The sequence below is a fragment of the Leuresthes tenuis genome, unplaced genomic scaffold, assembly GCF_036924035.1.
Source record: "Leuresthes tenuis unplaced genomic scaffold, fLeuTen1.0.hap1 SCAF_205, whole genome shotgun sequence".
NCBI classification, from domain to species: Eukaryota; Metazoa; Chordata; class Actinopteri; order Atheriniformes; family Atherinopsidae; genus Leuresthes; species Leuresthes tenuis.
The window spans coordinates 1-9069 of record NW_027325559.1 but is presented as its reverse complement, the minus strand read 5'-3'; the positions used below and the strand labels follow the sequence as shown (position 1 = coordinate 9069).

General features: G+C 43.1%; 2 non-coding genes across 2 annotated transcripts; both read right to left on the bottom strand.

Moving 5' to 3' along the window:
* Positions 1-3395: 3395 nt before the first annotated feature.
* trnan-guu (transfer RNA asparagine (anticodon GUU)) lies at positions 3396-3469 on the bottom strand. Its single transcript has one exon. It is a non-coding gene; the product is annotated as a tRNA-Asn (tRNA).
* Positions 3470-6889: 3420 nt separating this feature from the next.
* Positions 6890-6963, bottom strand: trnan-guu (transfer RNA asparagine (anticodon GUU)). Its single transcript has one exon. It is a non-coding gene; the product is annotated as a tRNA-Asn (tRNA).
* Positions 6964-9069: the final 2106 nt, after the last annotated feature.

Genomic DNA, 9069 nt, shown 5'->3' with positions numbered 1-9069 from the left:
TCGATGGACAGTGTAATAATTGTGTCTGAAAATCATTATCCTCCCGAGACCCGGCAATTCATTTTTGTCCTCTGTGCAGGACATGAGTCTGAGACCTCTAAGTCAGGCATAACTTATAAAATCTATCTGAGTCCTACTGTCCCTCTCAGAGGACATCCTGGGCTCTGTTTTGCTGCCCCAGTTGTGGGGATGTGGCCAAAATGGCGGGAATTTCAACGTCCATGTTTTACAGAAACAAGAGAGGTTAGTCGACAATGTTTTGCAGATATCATGTTTCTATTGTTAAAAATCTATTTTTTCTTTAATATCAAAGTCTTTACTTCAATTTAGTAACATTTTTATAAAGACAGTATTTTTAACCCTTTCAAAACATAACTTCTATGTAATGTCCTTTGTAGTGGACATCAGGACTTACTAACCCCCATTTTTAATACATCAGGGAGCAGAGGGCTAAGTGAGGCAGAGAGGATTTTGCTATGAGTTGTGGAGGGAGATTCAGATTTGATGAGATGGATGAGGCCCAGAGAGAGGAGGAAGATGAAAGTTCAGAGGAGGATACTGCAGCTGTTGAGGAGCCTGAGCCTGAGCCCGAAAACACCCATCGTGTGTTATGGATCAGTAGCAATGTGTAAGCTCGTGTTCTGAAGTTTCTTACAGTGTTTAGCAATGGAAATGAGAGCAGTTTTAGTTCACACTGTTGTTCTAACACACACACAGGCACAGTGCACAATCAGTTAAAAACTTGATATGGCAAACTACTGACCATATTGATTTAAATATTCAATAATACATCTGCTCAAAGAGCATTGAACTTATACCTCTCCTTTCTTTATCACTTAAGTTTCAACCCTATTGTGGAAGACAGTAATTCTAATGACAACACTGGACACATCCATCGGAACTGGAAGCCCTCTGACTACTTCCAACAGCACATCGATGACCAAGTTTTTAAAGAAATGTCAGAACGAACAAACAATCGGGAGATGTTGATCACTAGAGGAAGTCTAAAAACCACACCAGAGGAGCTGAAAACCTTCTTTGGCATGTCTATGTACATGGCATGCCTCGGATACCCTAGGATCCGGATGTACTGGGCGGCAAAGACAAGGGTCCCAGTTATAGCTGATGCAATGAGTCGAGACAGATTCTTCAAGATCAGGCAGTCCATCAAAGTCACAAATGATCTTGATGTCTCTGATGAGGAGAAGAAGCGTGATCCCCTCTGGAAGGTGAGACCTCTCTTAAACAGAGCGTCTGTTTAATCTGCCTAGGCCAGGGAAGGCATTTGTAGATGAGCAGATAATTCCATTCACAAGCCGGTGTCCTGTACGACAGTTTGTGCCCGGAAAACCAAACCCCACAGGACTGAAAGTATTTCTCCTTGCCAGTGCCAATGGTCTGGTACTGGAGTTTGAATTGTACAAAGGCAAGAATACGTTCACTGTTGACCAACATCTTGGAATCAGAGGGAATGCAATCTCCAGGTTGGCACAGTCTCTTTCAACAGGAACACACCTGTATTTTGACAGGTATTTCACCTCCATCAAGCTACAGGATAGCTTGAAAACAAATGGTCTCCTGGGTACGGGGACCATTATGAAGAATTGAATCTCTGCACCATGCAAATCAAAGATGTCAGATGACACTAAACAAAAAAACAAAAAACAAGGAAGAGGTAAATCTGAAATGGTTGTTAAAAAACCATCTGAGGTTGCCGTGACAAAGTGGCAGGATAACAAGGCAGTCTTGATGGCCTCCACTGTCCGTGGGATAGAGCCCCAGGACAGTTGCATGAGATGGTCAGCAAAAGAGAAGCTCCATGTTACTGTGCCTCGACCAGCTGTTATAGCTGAATACAACAAAAACATGGGCGGCTTCGATTTGTGCGACCGCATGATCAGCTTCGATCCTATGTCAAGCCGCACAAGAAATGGATCCATACAGTCCTGCATTTTGTTGACCTGGCAGCTGAATCGAGTACAGGTCAGACCACCAAGTCTCTGGAAAACCAGAGAAAGAGAGGCTGCAGTATTTCGACTTCAAGCTGCTGCTGGCTGAGGAGATGATTTCTCAGGCACAGGGAGATCACAAGGCTGACAATGTGGCCAGTGACGATGAAGAGATGAGTACTGATGAAGAGTACATTCCAACAAAGAAGAGGAGGCCTGTTGAACCTCAGCCCAATGCCAATGTCCAAAAATACGGGGCAGTCCATTTGCCAAAGATGGAGGAGGCTGCTCATTCATCACGGTGCAGAAGAGAGGGATGCAAAGGGAAAACATCTGTCAAGTGCATCGAGCATAACATGTTTCTGTGTGTTTCAAAGGCCAAAAAGTGTTTCCTGTTGCACCATTCATGATACGCTGTGATTTGGAGCTGTGTGTGATGCCGTAAATTTGAGTATTCAAACACTGTTGGGTGTTCTGCTAAGTTTAAATTCTTGTTCAAATGTTTATTGTGGGGAGTACCAGTAAGGATATTCCAGTAAATATGTGTTTATTTTGGTGCCATGTTTAACTAACCCTGTTTGGTAGTTTGAAGAGTTGACAGTGAGAAATTGCGATAGTATAGGTCAGACAGAAATGTGCTGATTTCCTCCCTCATGTAAAATAGCCAGATCATTCAGATGTCTTCATCTATTTTAATGTTTATGAAATAAGAAGATTTTTTAAAAGAAATCCACATGAAAATGAATTCGGTATTATAACATTACATTATTACATTTTATATCAAACAAGACCCGATGTTCACCACAAGGGACAGTCCAGAAAAAATAAATAAACAATGCTTTTGAAAAAAAATTGTTGCAGTATGTTTCTTTCAACCGCAATACTTAAATTATCATTAAAATATCAAAAAAGTAAAAACTTTTTTCCTCTTAGTCTCTCATGGCATACTAATAACCATTTGAATGGTAAAGAATCAATGTAAGTAACTAAGATGACTTTATTAAGATTACTTTATTGTCATGTAGTCACACGAAATGACTCTCCGCATCTGACTCATCCAGGTTGGCACCTGTTGAACACACACATGCACGGGGTGACACACTCATGGAGACAGATGCCATACACTGGAGCGGTGGAGCAGCCAATTACAGCGCCCGGGGAGCATGGGGGGTACGGAGCGGCGAGAGTAGGAATGGAAGTTATTGGAGGACCCACTCTAACCACAGAGCCTGATAGGTTGTGGGTACAGTGGGACACGTTACCCCGGCGTTTTTGGATTTGCTACCAAACATACAACTGGTTGCTTAGCAGTCGATAGAAAAAATGTCCTACTCGGTTGTAAAGGACGGGGCCGGAGCCCGTAGAAAGAGATATATACGCAGACCGTGTTCTGAAGACATGGCAGCAGTATGTCTGAGTTACCAACGATCTGTTGGCAAACACACTCGTCCCTGGGTGGGCTCGAACCACCAACCTTTCGGTTAACAGCCGAACGCGCTGGCCGATTGCGCCACAGAGACTCAATGGTCAGTGTAATAATTGTGTCTGAAAATCATTATCCTCCCGAGACCCGGCAATTCATTTTTGTCCTCTGTGCAGGACATGAGTCTGAGACCTCTAAGTCAGGCATAACTTATAAAATCTATCTGAGTCCTACTGTCCCTCTCAGAGGACATCCTGGGCTCTGTTTTGCTGCCCCAGTTGTGGGGATGTGGCCAACATATCACATGCACTGTCTTTTGAAAATGGCGGGAATTTCAACGTCCATGTTTTACAGAAACAAGAGAGGTTAGTCGACAATGTTTTGCAGATATCATGTTTCTATTGTTAAAAATCTATTTTTTCTTTAATATCAAAGTCTTTACTTCAATTTAGTAACATTTTTATAAAGACAGTATTTTTAACCCTTTCAAAACATAACTTCTATGTAATGTCCTTTGTAGTGGACATCAGGACTTACTAACCCCCATTTTTAATACATCAGGGAGCAGAGGGCTAAGTGAGGCAGAGAGGATTTTGCTATGAGTTGTGGAGGGAGATTCAGATTTGATGAGATGGATGAGGCCCAGAGAGAGGAGGAAGATGAAAGTTCAGAGGAGGATACTGCAGCTGTTGAGGAGCCTGAGCCTGAGCCCGAAAACACCCATCGTGTGTTATGGATCAGTAGCAATGTGTAAGCTCGTGTTCTGAAGTTTCTTACAGTGTTTAGCAATGGAAATGAGAGCAGTTTTAGTTCACACTGTTGTTCTAACACACACACAGGCACAGTGCACAATCAGTTAAAAACTTGATATGGCAAACTACTGACCATATTGATTTAAATATTCAATAATACATCTGCTCAAAGAGCATTGAACTTATACCTCTCCTTTCTTTATCACTTAAGTTTCAACCCTATTGTGGAAGACAGTAATTCTAATGACAACACTGGACACATCCATCGGAACTGGAAGCCCTCTGACTACTTCCAACAGCACATCGATGACCAAGTTTTTAAAGAAATGTCAGAACGAACAAACAATCGGGAGATGTTGATCACTAGAGGAAGTCTAAAAACCACACCAGAGGAGCTGAAAACCTTCTTTGGCATGTCTATGTACATGGCATGCCTCGGATACCCTAGGATCCGGATGTACTGGGCGGCAAAGACAAGGGTCCCAGTTATAGCTGATGCAATGAGTCGAGACAGATTCTTCAAGATCAGGCAGTCCATCAAAGTCACAAATGATCTTGATGTCTCTGATGAGGAGAAGAAGCGTGATCCCCTCTGGAAGGTGAGACCTCTCTTAAACAGAGCGTCTGTTTAATCTGCCTAGGCCAGGGAAGGCATTTGTAGATGAGCAGATAATTCCATTCACAAGCCGGTGTCCTGTACGACAGTTTGTGCCCGGAAAACCAAACCCCACAGGACTGAAAGTATTTCTCCTTGCCAGTGCCAATGGTCTGGTACTGGAGTTTGAATTGTACAAAGGCAAGAATACGTTCACTGTTGACCAACATCTTGGAATCAGAGGGAATGCAATCTCCAGGTTGGCACAGTCTCTTTCAACAGGAACACACCTGTATTTTGACAGGTATTTCACCTCCATCAAGCTACAGGATAGCTTGAAAACAAATGGTCTCCTGGGTACGGGGACCATTATGAAGAATTGAATCTCTGCACCATGCAAATCAAAGATGTCAGATGACACTAAACAAAAAAACAAAAAACAAGGAAGAGGTAAATCTGAAATGGTTGTTAAAAAACCATCTGAGGTTGCCGTGACAAAGTGGCAGGATAACAAGGCAGTCTTGATGGCCTCCACTGTCCGTGGGATAGAGCCCCAGGACAGTTGCATGAGATGGTCAGCAAAAGAGAAGCTCCATGTTACTGTGCCTCGACCAGCTGTTATAGCTGAATACAACAAAAACATGGGCGGCTTCGATTTGTGCGACCGCATGATCAGCTTCTATCCTATGTCAAGCCGCACAAGAAATGGATCCATACAGTCCTGCATTTTGTTGACCTGGCAGCTGAATCGAGTACAGGTCAGACCACCAAGTCTCTGGAAAACCAGAGAAAGAGAGGCTGCAGTATTTCGACTTCAAGCTGCTGCTGGCTGAGGAGATGATTTCTCAGGCACAGGGAGATCACAAGGCTGACAATGTGGCCAGTGACGATGAAGAGATGAGTACTGATGAAGAGTACATTCCAACAAAGAAGAGGAGGCCTGTTGAACCTCAGCCCAATGCCAATGTCCAAAAATACGGGGCAGTCCATTTGCCAAAGATGGAGGAGGCTGCTCATTCATCACGGTGCAGAAGAGAGGGATGCAAAGGGAAAACATCTGTCAAGTGCATCGAGCATAACATGTTTCTGTGTGTTTCAAAGGCCAAAAAGTGTTTCCTGTTGCACCATTCATGATACGCTGTGATTTGGAGCTGTGTGTGATGCCGTAAATTTGAGTATTCAAACACTGTTGGGTGTTCTGCTAAGTTTAAATTCTTGTTCAAATGTTTATTGTGGGGAGTACCAGTAAGGATATTCCAGTAAATATGTGTTTATTTTGGTGCCATGTTTAACTAACCCTGTTTGGTAGTTTGAAGAGTTGACAGTGAGAAATTGCGATAGTATAGGTCAGACAGAAATGTGCTGATTTCCTCCCTCATGTAAAATAGCCAGATCATTCAGATGTCTTCATCTATTTTAATGTTTATGAAATAAGAAGATTTTTTAAAAGAAATCCACATGAAAATGAATTCGGTATTATAACATTACATTATTACATTTTATATCAAACAAGACCCGATGTCCACCACAAGGGACAGTCCAGAAAAAATAAATAAACAATGCTTTTGAAAAAAAATTGTTGCAGTATGTTTCTTTCAACCGCAATACTTAAATTATCATTAAAATATCAAAAAAGTAAAAACTTTTTTCCTCTTAGTCTCTCATGGCATACTAATAACCATTTGAATGGTAAAGAATCAATGTAAGTAACTAAGATGACTTTATTAAGATTACTTTATTGTCATGTAGTCACACGAAATGACTCTCCGCATCTGACTCATCCAGGTTGGCACCTGTTGAACACACACATGCACGGGGTGACACACTCATGGAGACAGATGCCATACACTGGAGCGGTGGAGCAGCCAATTACAGCGCCCGGGGAGCATGGGGGGTACGGAGCGGCGAGAGTAGGAATGGAAGTTATTGGAGGACCCACTCTAACCACAGAGCCTGATAGGTTGTGGGTACAGTGGGACACGTTACCCCGGCGTTTTTGGATTTGCTACCAAACATACAACTGGTTGCTTAGCAGTCGATAGAAAAAATGTCCTACTCGATTGTAAAGGACGGGGCCGGAGCCCGTAGAAAGAGATATATACGCAGACCGTGTTCTGAAGACATGGCAGCAGTATGTCTGAGTTACCAACGATCTGTTGGCAAACACACTCGTCCCTGGGTGGGCTCGAACCACCAACCTTTCGGTTAACAGCCGAACGCGCTGGCCGATTGCGCCACAGAGACTCAATGGTCAGTGTAATAATTGTGTCTGAAAATCATTATCCTCCCGAGACCCGGCAATTCATTTTTGTCCTCTGTGCAGGACATGAGTCTGAGACCTCTAAGTCAGGCATAACTTATAAAATCTATCTGAGTCCTACTGTCCCTCTCAGAGGACATCCTGGGCTCTGTTTTGCTGCCCCAGTTGTGGGGATGTGGCCAACATATCACATGCACTGTCTTTTGAAAATGGCGGGAATTTCAACGTCCATGTTTTACAGAACCAAGAGAGGTTAGTCGACAATGTTTTGCAGATATCATGTTTCTATTGTTAAAAATCTATTTTTTCTTTAATATCAAAGTCTTTACTTCAATTTAGTAACATTTTTATAAAGACAGTATTTTTAACCCTTTCAAAACATAACTTCTATGTAATGTCCTTTGTAGTGGACATCAGGACTTACTAACCCCCATTTTTAATACATCAGGGAGCAGCGGGCTAAGTGAGGCAGAGAAGATTTTGTTATGAGTTGTGGAGGGAGATTCAGATTTGATGAGATGGATGAGGCCCAGAGAGAGGAGGAAGATGAAAGTTCAGAGGAGGATACTGCAGCTGTTGAGGAGCCTGAGCCTGAGCCCGAAAAAACCCATCGTGTGTTATGGATCAGTAGCAATGTGTAAGCTCGTGTTTTGAAGTTTATTACAGTGTGTAGCAATGGAAATGAGAGCAGTTTTAGTTCACACTCTTGTTCTAACACACACACAGGCACAGTGCACAATCAGTTAAAAACTTGATATGGCAAACTACTGACCATATTGATTTAAATATTCAATAATACATCTGCTGAAAGAGCATTGAACTTATACCTCTCCTTTCTTTATCACTTAAGTTTCAACCCTATTGTGGAAGACAGTAATTCTAATGACAACACTGGACACATCCATCAGAACTGGAAGCCCTCTGACTACTTCCAACAGCACATCGATGACAAAGTTTTTAAGGAAATGTCAGAACGAACAAACAATCGGGAGATGTTGATCACTGGAGGAAGTCTAAAAACCACACCAGAGGAGCTGAAAACCTTCTTTGGCATGTCTATGTACATGGCATGCCTCGGATACCCTAGGATCCGGATGTACTGGGCGGCAAAGACAAGGGTCCCAGTTATAGCTGATGCAATGAGTCGAGACAGATTCTTCAAGATCAGGCAGTCCATCAAAGTCACAAATGATCTTGATGTCTCTGATGAGGAGAAGAAGCGTGATCCCCTCTGGAAGGTGAGACCTCTCTTAAACAGAGTGTCTGTTTAATCTGCCTAGGCCAGGGAAGGCATTTGTAGATGAGCAGATAATTCCATTCACAGGCCGGTGTCCTGTACGACAGTTTTTGCCCGGAAAACCAAACCCCACAGGACTGAAAGTATTTCTCCTTGCCAGTCCCAATGGTCTGGTACTGGAGTTCGAAGTGTACAAAGGCAAGAATACGTTCACTGTTGACCAACAACTTGGAATCAGAGGGAATGCAGTCTCCAGGTTGGCACAGTCTCTTTCAACAGGAACACACCTGTATTTTCACAGGTATTTCACCTCCATCAAGCTACAGGATAGCTTGAAAACAAATGGTCTCCTGGGTACGGGGACCATTATGAAGAATTGAATCTCTGCACCATGCAAATCAAAGATGTCAGATGACACCAAACGAAACAACAAAAAACAAGGAAGAGGTAAATCTGAAATGGTTGTTAAAAAACCATCTGAGGTTGCCGTGACAAAGTGGCAGGATAACAAGGCAGTCTTGATGGCCTCCACTGTCCGTGGGATAGAGCCCCAGGACAGTTGCATGAGATGGTCAGCAAAAGAGAAGCTCCATGTTACTGTGCCTCGACCAGCTGTTGTAGCTGAATACAACAAAAACATGGGCGGCTACGATTTGTGCGACCGCATGATCAGCTTCTATCCTATGTCATGCCGCACAAGAAAATGGATCCGTACAGTCCTGCATTTTGTTGACCTGGCAGCTGGATCGAGTACAGGTCAGACCACCAAGTCTCTGGAAAACCAAAGAAAGAGAGGCTGCAGTATTTCGACTTCAAGCTGCTGCTGGCTGAGGAGATGATTGCTCAGGCACAG